Genomic DNA, 15,594 nt, shown 5'->3' on the forward strand with positions numbered 1-15,594 from the left:
GTTTAAAATGTATCAATTTGCCCCCCTGTTGTTTTGTTTTTCTTTTTTTTTTATCAATTTCATTATTTTTTTCTTTAAATCAGTAATAAAGTTAAAATTAAAGGGTACTAAAGTGAATATTTGATAAATCTAGATGGGTATCTGAAATTTTTTGTATATAATTTAACAAAATATTAACGAAAAAGCTACCGAAAAGATAAAAATACAAAGAGTTTCGCACTTCGCTAATGTGTTTCTAGAATTTATAAAAGAACAAAATATATAGTTCATTTTTGTCTAAGTTATATTAACTTATTTTTTAACTTTTCTTTCGATTTAAAATGCTTCTCAGCTGGACATGATCTCAATGCATAGTATTGAATGGCTATATAATTTTCAACTATTTAAGCCGCTGCAGCTGCTCGTTTTGCTTTTTTTTTAATCTTTTTTTAAAAGTAAATTTAGTTGTAAATGTGGAATAATTAAACTTCAAACTTAAGGCTTCGGGTTAACCATCAAACCCTTAACCAACCGTACTAGATAAGGTCGGTGCTTTATAATTTTAAGTGTTGCTGATGTGTTGGTAAATTTATGTGATATATTGAGCTGTATGTATAAACTAATTAAAATTTTTACATTATATATACGTCAACACATCTATAGTATTTAAATACAAAAGATCAAGCAACTTAAATAAAAAACTACTATTTTAGGATTATACGACAAAACACTTTGCTTTGAAAATCCGAAGTATATTAACTTACTTTTCCACTTTTGTTTTGGTTCAAACTGCATGAACGCTTCTCAGCTGTGGGCATGATCTCAACATGCACAGTTTTGAATGGCTACATAATTTTGAACTACTCAAGCTTGTATGTAGGACTTGGTAATCAAGCTCAATTTTCGCAAGCCAGCTAATGTTTGGCTCAAAATGACGAGAAAAATTGATTTGTTTAATAAATGAGCCGAACACGACCTGAATTTTTCAGCTCGAAATCTTAACAAGCCAAACATGAGCTGGGGTTAGCTTAATCGTGTTCGGCTCGATATAGTTCGAATATATTATAAAATTTTACCATTTGCATTTTAGGCCAACTCAAATTTAAAGCAATCCTTATTTTGTAAATTTTAATTATAAGATTAAGATTCTAATTTTCTATTTTTTTTTCGACTTTCGGCCGATTGATAATTCAATTTGATGTTCGCAAGGCGGCTCATATTCGATTCGTTTATTAACAAACCAAACACAAATTAAATTTTGCAACTCAACATTTTAACGAGCCAGATTATGCTCAACTTGTTTAATAAATGAACGAACATAAAACAGTTCCCAGCTCGGTCGTTCCGGCTAATTGATAGCCCTACTTGTAGGTAGTTTGCTCTGAAGTTAAAGAAAGTAAAATCCAAAATTTTGCATTTTTTTGCTCCTTTTTTTTCCACTATAAATGCCTGATCCATTTGGTAGTTGAACTTGTGACATTATAAAAATTAAAAATTAATGCAAGTTGGTACATAGCTGCGAACTTTATAATTTTTATTTATTTATTTATTTTTTGTGGAGAGATAGATAGCACGCTACCCGCTTCGTTTATTTTATTTAAAAATAAACTTAGCTAGAAATGTGAATCAATTAGAAATCGAACTTGAGTTTCGGATACCAACCACCAAACCCTTTGCCACTTGCTCTAAGGGCGGTCGGTGGACTTTCTAATTGACTAATTAAAACTTAGAGCTTTCATCAGGAATATATCTTAATTTTAGGAGATTTTAATTTACAAAAACCAATATTTTTTGTTTAATGATTTGGTAGCTTATAATTAAAAAAAAAAAACCTATAAAAATGGGATAAGGCTCCAAAGCATTGCAGGTCCAAGGAATTAAAAAACTCATTAATATATATACATGCTACAAACAAGTATGGAATTGAATCTCAAAGCGTACTCTAAAATTAAAATCTAAATCATTACAAATGATTTAGGTACTGGTAACTTTTCAAAACCTATTTCCTAAGTAATTTGAATATTAATGATCCATATACACTGAAAATTATATAGATTAATTACTGATTTTTAATACTGCTTGATGCTTAGGAAGTAGGATATAAAAATCATTACATTTTACGCTAATTAAATAACCTACTTTTTTTACCAAAATATGAACTGATTTTGGTTTAATTTTCCAAGACTTGTTCAGCACCTTTGTTAGAGCTACAATTAGAAACTATTAGGCATGTTCAGCACCTTTGTTAAGTGACCTTATGTGGCCATGTCTGCCACCACGAATGATGCACCTCGCACGGTTTATCTTATTTTCAATTTTACCGTGGGGTAGTATTCATGATTCAGATTAATATTTGAATATGTATGGGAATCAGGTATTGTGGATTCATGGCTTCCAACAGACTCAAGAATCTGTTGTTAATTACCCCACACTTTTAGTGTTAAGGAACCCTCGATTAAGAGACCAAATATAAATGCTGATAAAATTAGTATATTATAAAACTAATTCCACATTATACTAGTTTCCCTTTCCTGATTAAGCGTTATAAGGGCGTTAGGGTAGAATTGGTGGGTTATAGGGGTACTAAGGTAGTATTAGTAGGTAATGGTGTGTTAGGGTAGCGACGGCAGGTTTTAGATAGGGTGTTAGAGGAGAGTTGATGGGTGTAGGGCCTAAGGGTAGTACACGCTAGGGTGCTAAAGGAGAATTGGCGGGTATGTGTGTAAGAGGAGTTGGTGGAGTAGGGTGAAAGGAGAGTTTAGTGTGCGTGTTAGGAGAGTTGATGGGTGCAGGGTGCTAAGCGAGCGTGCGAAAGGGAGTCCTATCAATGTTTGCTGGAGTATTTATGGGTATTTTTTTTTTATCCCTCTCGGAAAAAACTTAGAACCTTTAGATCAGTTTTTTTTTATAGGTGAGCTCAGGCAGCAAGAGCTTTCTTTTTTCTCTCTTTTCCATTTTTTTCTTTATATAGAGAAAGAGGGCAAAGTTTTTTTTTTATATAGTTTCGAGAGGTAGAGAGAGCCGTTTTTTTTTTTTTTGGTTTTTTTTTTTTTGTTTCGAGAGAGAGAGAGAGAGAGAGAAACGCGTTGTCGTTGGTTTTCGGGAACTCGAGAGTGAGGGAGAGGTTACCGTCGGCAACGCACGGGGGAGTAGAGGCGTGAGGCTAGGTGAGGCTGCATCACGCGAAGCAGGTGCTGATCGATAGGGCCTTGGCCGTGGGTGGTGCGGCCCGTCCCGCGGAAGTCGCTGTATACGGCGTCGCCCGCATACAAAAGTGGGTAGTTCTAGGCCGCGGCAGCCGTGGCGGAGTAGCGAGGAGCGGATGGTGCTGGGCTTCGCAGCGAGGAGCGGTTAGCGGCGTGGCTCCGCGCGAGGTTCCGGCGGGCGCAGCGAGGAGCAGCTGGTGTTGGGTTCCGCAGTGGAGGCTCCGGCGGGCGTAATGAGGTTTCGGCGGGGCGCGCGACCGAGCGGAAGCTGAGGCTCCGACAGGCGCAGCAGGGCTTCAATAGGCGCTGCCGCCACTGAGGCTGCGGTGGGTTTCGACGACAGCGGTGGCGAGGGTTCAGAGCGCGAGGTTCCGGCGGGCGTAGAGAAATTCCGCCGGACGTAGCAGGGTTTCGGCTAGGAGCAGCGAGGAGCGGCTAGGGTCTGCGCGGGACTCTGTACGAGGCTCCGATAGGTGCAGCAGGGCTTCAGTAGGAGCTGCCGCAACTAAGGCTGCGGTGGGTCTCGACGACAGCGGTGGCGAGGGTTCGGCGCGCGAGGTTTCGGCGGTTGCAACTTCGGCGGGCGAGGCTCCGACAGGCGGGGCTCCGATGGGTTCAAGGGCAGCCTGAACCATTACATAGCGACGAAGGGGGAAGAGACAGACGAGGCTCTAGCGCTGCAGCGGAAGAGGCTAGTGTTCCTCTAGGACTTCGTTTTAATGACGCACAAGGGAGGTGGGCGGTGGACAAGCTGGTTTACGGAGTGGTTCGGAGTGGCGGCAGCTCGCGTCCGGCTCGACGTGGCGGTAGCTCGCTTCCGGCTCGGCGTGACGACGGTTCGGGCTCCTCCAGGCGAGACGCAACTCGCATTCGGCTCGGCGTAAGGACAGTTCGGACTCCTCCGGGTGAGGAGCCGGCTCGGAGTAATAGCAGCTCGAGCCGGAGGGAACAGACGAGGCTTAGCGCGGTGGCGGCCCGGCGTGGCAGCAGCTGGCATCCGGCTCGGGCCCCTCCAAGCGAGTCGTCAGATCGACGCGGCGGCAGCTAGAACAAGGTTGCGGGGCTCTGTACGAGGCTTCGGCTCGGCGTGGCTAGCAGTTGGGGGGCTTGTGGCAGCGGTAGGTGGACAAGCTATTTTAAGGACTTACTTTCAAATAAAAAGACTAGTTCAACCGCTATATCAGGGCTACTCTAGAACAGTCGTCACCAACCGTCCACGTTCTACCACGATAAGCTCGTAGATGCCACTTGCACCGCCCTGCCGCTATAGATAGGCCTCAACTGCGGGCTGCTGGAGCAGTGTTGGCATTTCTGACACACCGAGTTCGGTGCGGGTAGTTGGTAAGCCGCTTTATGAAGTTGACGCTCAGGTTAAACGTATTTTTCTCTCTCTCGCCACGAGAAGAGAAATATTTTTTTTACACAATAATTTTCTCTCTCTCGCCACGAGAGGAGATTTTTCTCTCTCTCTACAATGAAGAGGTTATTTTTTTTTTTCTCTTTTTTCTCGCCACGAGAAAAGAAACATTTTTATAATAGTTTTCTCTCTTTCTATCTCTCTCGCCACGAGACGAGATTCTCTCTCCCTCGAAACAATCCCTCCGTTCCTTCCCTAAAAAGGGTAGAATCAACAGGGTATTTACATTTTCTCTGTTTTCTTTTAATCAGCCTATAAGAAAACTAGCAGGAAAATAACCTTCCTATTGCCCTACAAGCTTTTTACCAGCTTGGGGAATTAAGATAGGTTCTAGCTTGGAGAGCTAAACCGATTTAATCCTTGGCTCTAAATTAGTATCACCTGTAAACTACGAGGTTTAATTTAATTCAACTTCTTAAGTACTGACTCTTAAACTGTTTAAGCCTTGTATAAAACCTACTTAAACTAAAACTTGCTCTATGACTTTATAAAACTATCTGGTCTAATATAAGTAGAGTGTTTAAGCTTGAGTTGCGCTGGGCTGAGTTGAGTTTATGTTTAGCCTCGAGTTAAGGTAGGTTTGGTGCGTCCGGGTATAGTTTAGGCTTAAGTTTAAGTTTATTTGGGTTTAGGTTTGCCTAGAAGTAGTTTGGGTTTTACTAAACTTGGGTTTTGGTTAAGTTTTATTTTAATCGGGTAGGGTATAAGTAGAGATTTAGGGTATAATTTGGGTTTAGGTTTAGAGTTTAACTAAGATTTAGGTTTAGGCTTAAAGTTAGGCTTAGAGTTTAACTTGGGTTTAGGTATAGGTTTTGCTTGAGTCGGGTTTAGGTTTCGGTTTAGGTTTAGGATATACTTCGGTTTCGGTTTCAGGTTTAGGTTTTACTTGGGTGTAACTCGGGCTCAGATTTAAGTTTTACTAAACCGGGTAAAACTTGGGTTTAGGTTTTACTTTACTCGGGCATAACTCAGGTTTAGGTATAGGTTTTACTAAACCAGGTATAACTTGGACTTAGGTGTAGTTTTACTCAAGTCGGGTATAACTCGGGCTTAGGTGTAGTTTTACTTAAGTCGGGTCCAGACTTGGGTTATTGGTTAGATGTGAAGATTGGGTATTGGATATTGGGTTAGGTTAATTTAGATCCGGATCAGGTTTCGGGTCTCGGGTAAATGTTTACCGAGGTCAGGTTTTGGGTAAACCCGGGTGATGGATTTGGGTAATAGGTTTTGAGTAATTTTGGTAATTGGGTATTTGGATATATGTATTTGGATATATGTAAATGGGTACTTGGGTATGTGTAAATTGGGTATAGGTTCGGGTATTGGAATTGGTTCAAGTACTTGAAACTTGGTTTTAGTACCTGGTTTGGTATGTGGTTTAGGGCACCTGGTATGGTATGTGGTTTAGGTGCTTGATACTTAGTTCAAGTACTTAGTTTGGTTCAAGTACTTGGTATTTGGGTACTTGGTATTTGGGTACTTGGTATTCAGGTACTTGGTATTTGGGTACTCGGTATAGATTCAAGTACTTGGTATTAGGGTATATGGGTTATGGTATTTGGAACACTTGGTTTGGGTTTGGAAGCTGGCTTTGCAGCAATTTGATTAGGTGGCTTAGTTGGCTGGCTTTGCAGCAATTTGATTAGGTGGTTTTGTTGGCTGGCTTTGCAGCAATTTGATTAGATGGATTTGGGTTTGATAGCTGGCTTTTCAGCGATTTGATTTGGTGTTTATAGTTTGCTGGCTTTGCAGCAATTTGATTAGGTGGTTTAGTTGGCTGGCTTTGCAGCAATTTGATTAGGTGGTTTAGTTGGCTGGCTTTGCAGCAATTTGATGAGTTGGTTTAGTTGGCTAGCTTTGCAGCAATTTGATGAGGTGGTTTAGTTGGCTAGCTTTGCAGCGATTTGATTTGGTGTTTATAGTTTGCTGGCTTTGCAGCAATTTGATTAGGTGGTTTAGTTGGCTGGCTTTGCAGCAATTTGATTAGGTGGTTTAGTTGGCTGGCTTTGCAGCAATTTGATGAGGTGGTTTAGTTGGCTAGCTTTGCAGCAATTTGATGAGGTGGTTTAGTTGGCTAGCTTTGCAGCGATTTGATTTGGTGTTTATAGTTTGCTGGCTTTGCAGCAATTTGATTAGGTGGTTTAGTTGGCTGGCTTTGCAGCAATTTGATTTGGTGGTTTAGGCTATTGCTGGCTTTGCAGCGATTTGATTTGGTGTTTATAGTTTGCTGGCTTTGCAGCTATTTGATTTGGTGTTTATAGTTTGCTGGCTTTGCAGCGATTTGATTTGGTGTTTATAGTTTGCTGGCTTTGCAGCGATTTGATTTGGTGTTTATAGTTTGCTGGCTTTGCAGCTATTTGATTTGGTGTTTATAGTTTGCTGGCTTTGCAGCGATTTGATTTGGTGTTTATAGTTTGCTGGCTTTGCAGCGATTTGATTTGGTGTTTATAGTTTGCTGGCTTTGCAGCGATTTGATTTGGTGTTTATAGTTTGCTGGCTTTGCAGCGATTTGATTTGGTGTTTATAGTTTGCTGGCTTTGCAGCGATTTGATTTGGTGTTTATAGTTTGCTGGCTTTGCAGCGATTTGATTTGGGTTTAGGGTATTGCTGGCTTTTCAGCGATTTGATTTGGGTTTAGAGTTTGCTGGCTTTTCAGCGATTTGATTTAGGTTTAAAGTTTGCTGGCTTTTCAGCAATTTGATTTGGATTTAAAGAACTTGGTACTTGGTTCAGGCATGTGGTTTAGGTACTTGGTATAGGTTCAAGTACTTGGTTTAAGTATGTGGTTTAGGTATGTGGTATAGGTTCAAGTACTTGGTTTAGGTATGTGGTTTAAGTATTTGGTATAGGTTCAAGTACTTGGTTCAGGTATGTGGTTTAGATACTTAGTATAGTTTCAAGTACTTGGTTCAGGTATGTGTTTTAAGTACTTGGTATAGGTTTAAGTACTTGGTTTAGAGTACTCGGTTATGAGTTTAGAGTACTTGGTTATGGGTTTAGAGTAGCACTTGGAAAAAAAAAATGAGACCGTGTATATGGATCTCATTTTTAATTTATAGCTGATGGGGATTATGTATATGAATCCCGATACAGTTAGCGGAACCGTGTATATTGATTCCGCTTTGTAGAGGTTTAGCTGTCTCAAGATTCGGTATATGAATCTTAAGTCAGTTTACTATAGTTGAAATAAGCTTGAGATTGTATATATGAATCTCAAGTAGGCTGATCGGGATCGTGTATATGGATCCCAGATCAGTCGGAAAACGAGATCGTGTATATGGATCTCACTTTAGGAATGGGCTAGCTCGAGATTATGTATATGAATCTCAAGTATACTTAGTTTAGGCTGATGGGGATTATATATATGAATCCCGAATCAGTCTAGAAGTGAGATCGTGTATATTGATCTCACTTTTGTATAATTTGAGCCAATTAGGACTATGTATATGAGTCCTTAGTCGGTGAGAGATGAAAGCCCATTAAGCTGGGTGGAGTTATGTATATGAACTCCAAACCAGTGTAGAGGTGGAACCTTGTATATTGGTTCCACTTATATTAACCTGAGATTTTATATATGAATCTCGGTTAATCTGAGATTATGTATCTCAGATTATAGCTGATCCAGAATTGTGTATATGAATCCTGGATCAGTTAGAGTTTAGGTTAATTTAGGATTATGTATATGAATCCTAAATTATTTAGTTTTGAAGTTGGCTTACGACACAGTAAAATACTTTAAGTACATGTCACCCCCATACGGGGACGAATTCGATACATTTGCCGTTTAGTATACTTATTTTAAAATAAACGGACGAACCAGATAANCATATATATATATATATATATATATATATATATATATATATATATATAGTGTAGAGCTACTATACTATCAGAAGCATAAAGGATCTCATGCTTCCAACTTTTTCACCATTAGATTAAAAATTATACGGTTGGAATGATTGCGGTCCCTCTAGGGTTGAGTAGTCCCCACAGGTTAATAGTATTAATCCAAAGGTCAAAAATGATTAAAAGGGTTGATCTAAAGGCCAAAAAATCGAAAGCTCGAGATCCTCTATGCTTTCGACAGCATAGTAGCTCTACTATATATATAGTTTTAGGTGATAGATAAGGATTGTTTACTTGATAGTAAATGCAGCAGAAACTCAAGATTAATTTTAAAAAAAATAATATTGTAAGTTTTAGTTTTGGGTAAATAGCATCTTCTAAAAATTATTTGAGTGAATAATCCTATAGTCACATTGTCAACGATTTGTGGATGTGAGAGTTAGATAGATGGGGAATTATTTACCGGACTTTTTATCTTTTAAAAGGTAATGTATTAAAAGCGCGGTAAATAATTTCTAAAAATGGTGAATGTTTAATATTTTTAATTAAGGATTCACCGTTTTATAACTTACGTGGCAAGAATAATGTTATTAGTCCAAATAAAATATTCAAAAGGTTATTTCATCAAAGTAAAATTTTGTAAAATTATTTATAAAAAGTTCACTGTGGAATTGATCAATTGTGATTACTAATCTGTGGTAACTTTTCCTTGATGAAAGCAACTATGAAATTTTAATAATCGAAAAGGCTCCTTGCTCTTAACTTTTACATAATTTTCACATTCCTAATATATCTTTTAGAATTTTCATGTTTCAAGACTTTTTGGCACTCGATCACTAATAAGTGCTCTTATGTGAGAAAACGCAAACAGAGTAAAATTTGCTACAATTCGATGAACGAAACCGCTTATAAAGATAAGATCATCGAATCCACTGCTCATCACGCATAGTGCCCGAATCTCAATTTTTGTTCAATCGTTCAAGTAAAAAATGTAACATTTTCAACTGCGCAACATTTATAAAAATGACCGATTGACCGTAGAGCAAGTGACAAAGGGCTTGATGGTTGGTACCCGAGACCCAAGTTCGAATGCTAGTTGATTCACATTTCTAGCTAACTTTTATTTCTAAATAAAAAAAAATGAAGCGGGTAGTGTGCTACCTATCTCTCCAAAAAAAAAAAAAAAAAAAAAATTATAAAAATAATGGAGATTTGAAGTGAGAGTGAAACTGCGAAAGTGCAGTAGAATGAGATGAGACTGTGATGCGTGGCTCGCATGATGCTCATTTTCTACACTGATATCAAAATTTTTCAAGTTGTTTTTTTTTTTTTTTTTTTTAAGAAAGGTAACATGCTATCCACTTATTTTATTTTCTTTAAAAATAAACTTAGTTGAAAATATGAATCAATTAGAATTCGAACTTAGGACTTCGTCTATTTTTTTCTAGTTTTTGGGTCTGCAAGTTTTAGGGGAAAAAAAATACTAAAGGGTCTATCTGGAAATTTTTGTAATAATTACAGAATTTTTTTTAGTAAAAATGTATGCATCTAACTTCCACTTTTTGAAAATGCTTAAATCCAGATATTGATACCAAATTGACTTACATTTTCTGCTGACAAATTATGACAAACTAACTCTAGTACTATATATAACGACCCAATCCACAAGCACTCTAAACTCTAGACCCTAAAATCTAATTACTATTACTAAAATCTTTGATCCTTATATTCACCCTTGCTATTTTTTTTACCATCCAATGTGGAACTATCATAGTCATGATATCCTTTTGTAGATTTGGTACTAAAATTGACTATAGAGAATTTAAAGCTTCCCACCTTTTTTTTTTTTCACTACAATAAAAAATGATTGTTCTGTCCTTTCAGTTGAGTACTAGTGAAAAGCCCGTTCTTCGCGACGGAAAATGTATGTAATTTCTAAATAATTTTGAATAATACTTAAAAGATTACAATTTGGGGCGTATTATCGACTTTTGGTCAGACCGGTGGTGTGGGGAAACCACTCTCTCTTCGACTTTTCCTGAGCTGTTCCGGTCATCGACTCGTAAAAGTTTGAAAATCAGTGAATGCTCAAATAGTAACGGCTGGTGCTGGGACAAGATTCTAAGTAGCACCAGCACTAGTGACCACAGGATGACTGCATGCATCTCGGCCCTCAAGGCACGGCTCTCCTCCTTCAAACCTGGACTGGGACCGGACAGTGTGCATTGGCGGTGGAGCCTTGATGAGCGTTTTACTGTGAAGTCAACGTAGTCGGCACTGTGTGACGGGGGGGCGAGGGATGGACAGACCTGCAAAATTTGGAAGCTCTGCATACCATTAAAAGTTAAAGTGTTCTGTTGGTTCGTCCTCAAGAAGAGACCTCTTACTATAGATAATTTATTAAAAAGAGGATGGATAGGCAATACGAATTGTGTGCTGTGTAGGTCTGATATGGAAACAGTAGACCACCTTTTTTCTCAATGTGTATTCTTCAAATTTCTTATGGTGATGTCATTGGAGGATGTCCAAGCAGGAGATTTGGCCGAAGATGTGCATATGGTTTGGGACAGACGAAGTGGAAGGATGGGGTCTCAGTCCATGAGCGATGGTTTAGCTGGACTAATTGCTTGTTGGTGGGTTATTTGGGAGACCAGGAATGGTGTGATCTTTAGGAGGAATCAGACTGATCCAATCCGTGGTTGCTATAAGGTTAACAGCTGACGTCCCTGTGGGGGAATCTTCGCCATATTTCGCAGGGAATAGCCAAGAAGAAGGCGGAACTTAAGGACCAACTACTCGGGGTATTTAAAGATGAGGAAGCATTGTGGAGAACCTGAGCAAAACAGCATTGGCTACGGGAGGGCGACAATAACACCAAATTCTTCCATACTGTAGCCAATGGCCGGAGGAGAACAAACAGAATTGACGTGATCGAAGAGAGTGGGACGGTGTATCATTCTGAAGAGGATAAATAGAATGTCTTATTTCAAAATTTTAAAAAGCTTTACTCACCGGATGAGTTGGCTCCATCATCATTCGGGGATTGGAGTGAGCTTTTCAGGACGGCGCGGGTTAGCCCTACCGATCGTGTGCATTTAACGAGGCCTTTCACTCTCGATGAAGTTAAACAAGCAGTTTTTCAGCTTGGGAGTGATAAGGCGCCGAGACCGGATGGATTCCCGTTGTACTTCTACCAAACTTTCTGGGACACCCTAAAGGGTGATATCTTGAACATTTTTCAAGAATTGTTCGAGGGGACGCAAGACACCAACCCTATTGATTATACTTACATTTGTTTAATTCCGAAGAAGGATGGAGCTAAATGGGCGGATGATTATCGACCTATAAGCCTGCTGAACGGAATTCAGAAGATCCTATCCAAGGTTTTAGCCAATCAACTGGAGATGATTATGGGAGATCTGATATCCTCCACCCAATCGGCTTTCTTGAAGGGAAGAAATATCACTGATGCTTTCGCGACGGTTTGTGAGCTGATCGGCTGGGGGAGTAAGCAGGAAACTGAGGGAGTCGGGGTAAAAGTGGATTTTGAGAAGGCATACGACAGAATTTACTGGCCGTTTCTTCTTCGCATTTTAGACTGGTGGGGCTTCAATGATAAGTGGTGCAACTGGATCAAACTTTGTGTGTGCAACACTAAGGTCGCTGTTTTAGTTAATGGCGTACCAACCAAGTGGATAAAGACAAAGAGGGGGGTTCGGCAAGGCGACCCGCTTTGTCCCTTCCTCTTTTTACTCATAGCAGAGTGTCTTGCCCGACTGACGAAAGAGGCAATCTCCAACAATCTTATTAACGGCATTAGCCCTTCTGAGGCATCTAGGGTTTCCATTATCCAATTCGCCGATGACAATTTTTTCTTCTGTGAGGCCAAGAAGAGATGCATGCGAAATCTGAAATTTCTATGGCAACTTTTCGAGTGGGCATCCGGAATGAAGGTCAACAACGAGAAATCGGAACTATATTATACTGGTCAGGTGGAAGGAAAAGCGAGTAGGCTGGCACACATACTAGGTTGTAAACTCGGTAGCTTACCCACCAGATATTTAGGCCTGCCGTTGGCAACAAGACCCCCGTCCAAGGAGACTTGGAGGGAAATCATTCACAAGGTTCAACGTAGAATTGATGGTTGGCAAGCAAAACTTCTATCGTGAGGGGGTAGACTTATTCTAGTAAACGCCGTTCTCACTAATCTACCTCCTTATTTTTTTGCTGTGTTCAAGACACCCATATGGGTTATCAAACACATTGAGGCTCTGCGTAGAGATTTCTTCTGGAGGGGAGGATCCACTTCACCCGGTAAGGGATGTCTTGTTTCCTGGAAAAGCGTCTGCAGGAGCAAGAAAGAGGGAGGCCTCGGTGTCCTTGATTTAACGGTCATGAATCAAGCCCTCCTTGCCAAATGGTGGTGGAAATTTCTTACGGCGCCTCAGTTGCAATGGAACAAGATAATTCGTGAGCTGTTCTATCTTAGAAGAAGACCATTAAAAGAGGGTAGGTGCTTTCGACCATCCTCCTTATTGGTTGCTATAAGGTTAAACAGCTGACGTCCCTGTGGGGGAATCTTCGCCCTATGGAGAAACACTGATTTTTATTATTATTATTATTATTATTATTATTATTATTATTATTATTATTATTTTATTTTTTTATTTGTTTTTCGTCTTTGTCCGGCTTTTCATTTTTTTAGAGGCCTTATTGCCTCACCCATGTTGCTAAGTTCATATCCTGAATGAATGAAGCGGGTAGCGTGCTACCTTTTTCTCAAAAAAAAAAAATTTTAAATTGACAACTTAAAATATAAATCGTTAATATTTCCACAACTTTATATCCGTAATTTAAGATTCAAAATTTTAAAGATTAGATTCTATGTAGACTATCGACTGTCCTTGAATGGGATACGAATTTAGGTTTTCTATTTCCATGCTATGATGACCTTCCCCTTGGATGCCAGATGGTTGCCATAATTGAGAGAGCGTCGGACCTCCCCGGTTTGTGATGGGGGTGCTTCGGATGGCAGGGTGTTTTTTTGTATGCATGCGGGTTCTTATGCAGTTTGTAGTAGTAACCAAGTAGGCTCCAGTGCTAACTTAATGATATTTGATGACTGCAGGCTACGCGGCGGAAAAGTTATGAAAATTTTAATATTTAATTTTAAATTTAATTTTTATTTTTTATATGTGATCCATAAAATTTCGAAAATAGGGAAAAAAGGTAAAAAAATATTAGAAAAGAGATAATATAAGAACAAAATAGAAAAGAGGGGAAAAAGAGAAACCCCAATGGCCTAAATTATTTAGCAATGCTATTTATTAAGTTTTATGATTTTTTTAAAAATACATATAGAATATATAATGACTTTATTATATAATAATCATATCTATATAAAATATAATATTGTATACTATATTATATTATGTGAGTTGACTAGGTAGTTATTATATATAATATGATATATATTTTAGTAGTATAGTTATTAGTATATTATTTATAGTTATTATAGTAGCTACTACTAATATTACCTATTAATTATATACTTTACTCATATTGATAGTATCCTTATATATATAGTATATATATTTATTATGACTTTACTCATATATGATATATAGGTTATTATTATATCGGTTAGTAGTAATTACTGTGTAAGTATACCCGAAGTGATTACTTAGTGTTTTTTACCTTGGTGGAGGTGTGAGGGTTTGATGATGGATGGTGGTGGTGTGGTAGGTGGAAGTAGTGTTTGATCAAGGATCATTTAGTAATCCAAAAAAGTAGTCATCCAAATGGCTAAAAACACAAGTATCCTTTGGATGATACTTGTAAAGTTATTTAGCCCGTTACTCTGTTAGTATATATGATATATACATCGCACCTCGCGCCCGCGGGCCGCGGTGGTTCCCGCGCCGGCAGGGGAGCGCCGCCGCGCGTCCCCGCGGACGGCCGCCCTCGGCTGTGGCCGGTTTCGCAGCGGCCCGCCGCAGACCGCGCCCAGGGCGGCCGCGCGGCGCGGGAAGCGGCGGCCATGGCCTCGCGGCCGCGCTGGCGTCCTCGCATCAGCTTTCCCGCCGGCCTCGCCCTCTGGTGGCTGGCCGCTGCTGGAGCTGGCGGGGAGAGGAGGCGCGCAGAGAGAGAGAAGATTGAGAGCGGGGCCGACCGGGAGGAATAGGAGGGGAGAGGAGGGGGGGGGGGGAGGGGGCGGGGGGGGAGAGAGCCGCAGCGGTGGAGAGAGCGGCGGGGAGAGGGTAAAGAGAGGGGGGGGAGAGAGGAGTGGAGGAGCTCTGCTCTCCTCGCGGCGACGCCCTGCCGCGGGGGCGCGGTCGGGTTACCCGCGGCGGTGCCCGCCGGCGCCACCGCCGGGCGTGGGTTCGGTTCCGCACGTGGGGAGGAGAGCGAGGTTGTGGGAGAGAGAGGCTGCGGGAGGGGGGGCCTGGGGGCGAGGAGTAGGGAGCAGGGGTCGGAGAGGAGAGAGTGGAGAGAGAACGGGGGGGGGGCTGCCACGTGCGGGCGTCCCGCACCCCCCGCGCGCGCCGCTCTCTCTCGCTCTCCCCCTCTCTCTGTCTGCTCTCTCTCTCTCTCTCTCTCTCTCTCTCGCGCGCTGCGGGCGCGAGTCGCCAGTGCGCAGGCACCCTTTCTCTCTTCCTCGCGAGCGCGGAGAAGCAGCCACGTCGGCCACAGTAGAACTCAGGAATTAATATATGTATGTATGTATATGTATATGTATAGAAGATTGGCTAAGAATAATACTATTTGATAGGCCAGTTAGATGTGCAAGAAAAAAAAGGATCAATCATTAGTTCCTATTTTAACAAAATCATCTTCAAAATTAACAAAATTTCCATTTTAACTTAACCAGAGCAGTGAATTTCAAAACCATCAAAAGTTAATTTATGTGGGTCCAAACACAAACTTGAGGGATGTTCCTCATAAACCAAAGTAGTCCTACATTGAAAACGATAGGAAACTACTAGGGTATGTGAGAACTGGGGCTTCGATACAAGTAACTTGAACTGAGGCATTTTAGTCAAATAGCTCTGATCCAACAAGCCATTTGTACAATGAATACCCCAAGCATAAAGAAATCACATGATACCAAAAACTAAAGAGGAAGAAAAATGCAGCATCACA

Source organism: Ananas comosus, linkage group 7, assembly GCF_001540865.1.
Source record: "Ananas comosus cultivar F153 linkage group 7, ASM154086v1, whole genome shotgun sequence".
In the NCBI taxonomy this organism is placed as follows: Eukaryota; Viridiplantae; Streptophyta; class Magnoliopsida; order Poales; family Bromeliaceae; genus Ananas; species Ananas comosus.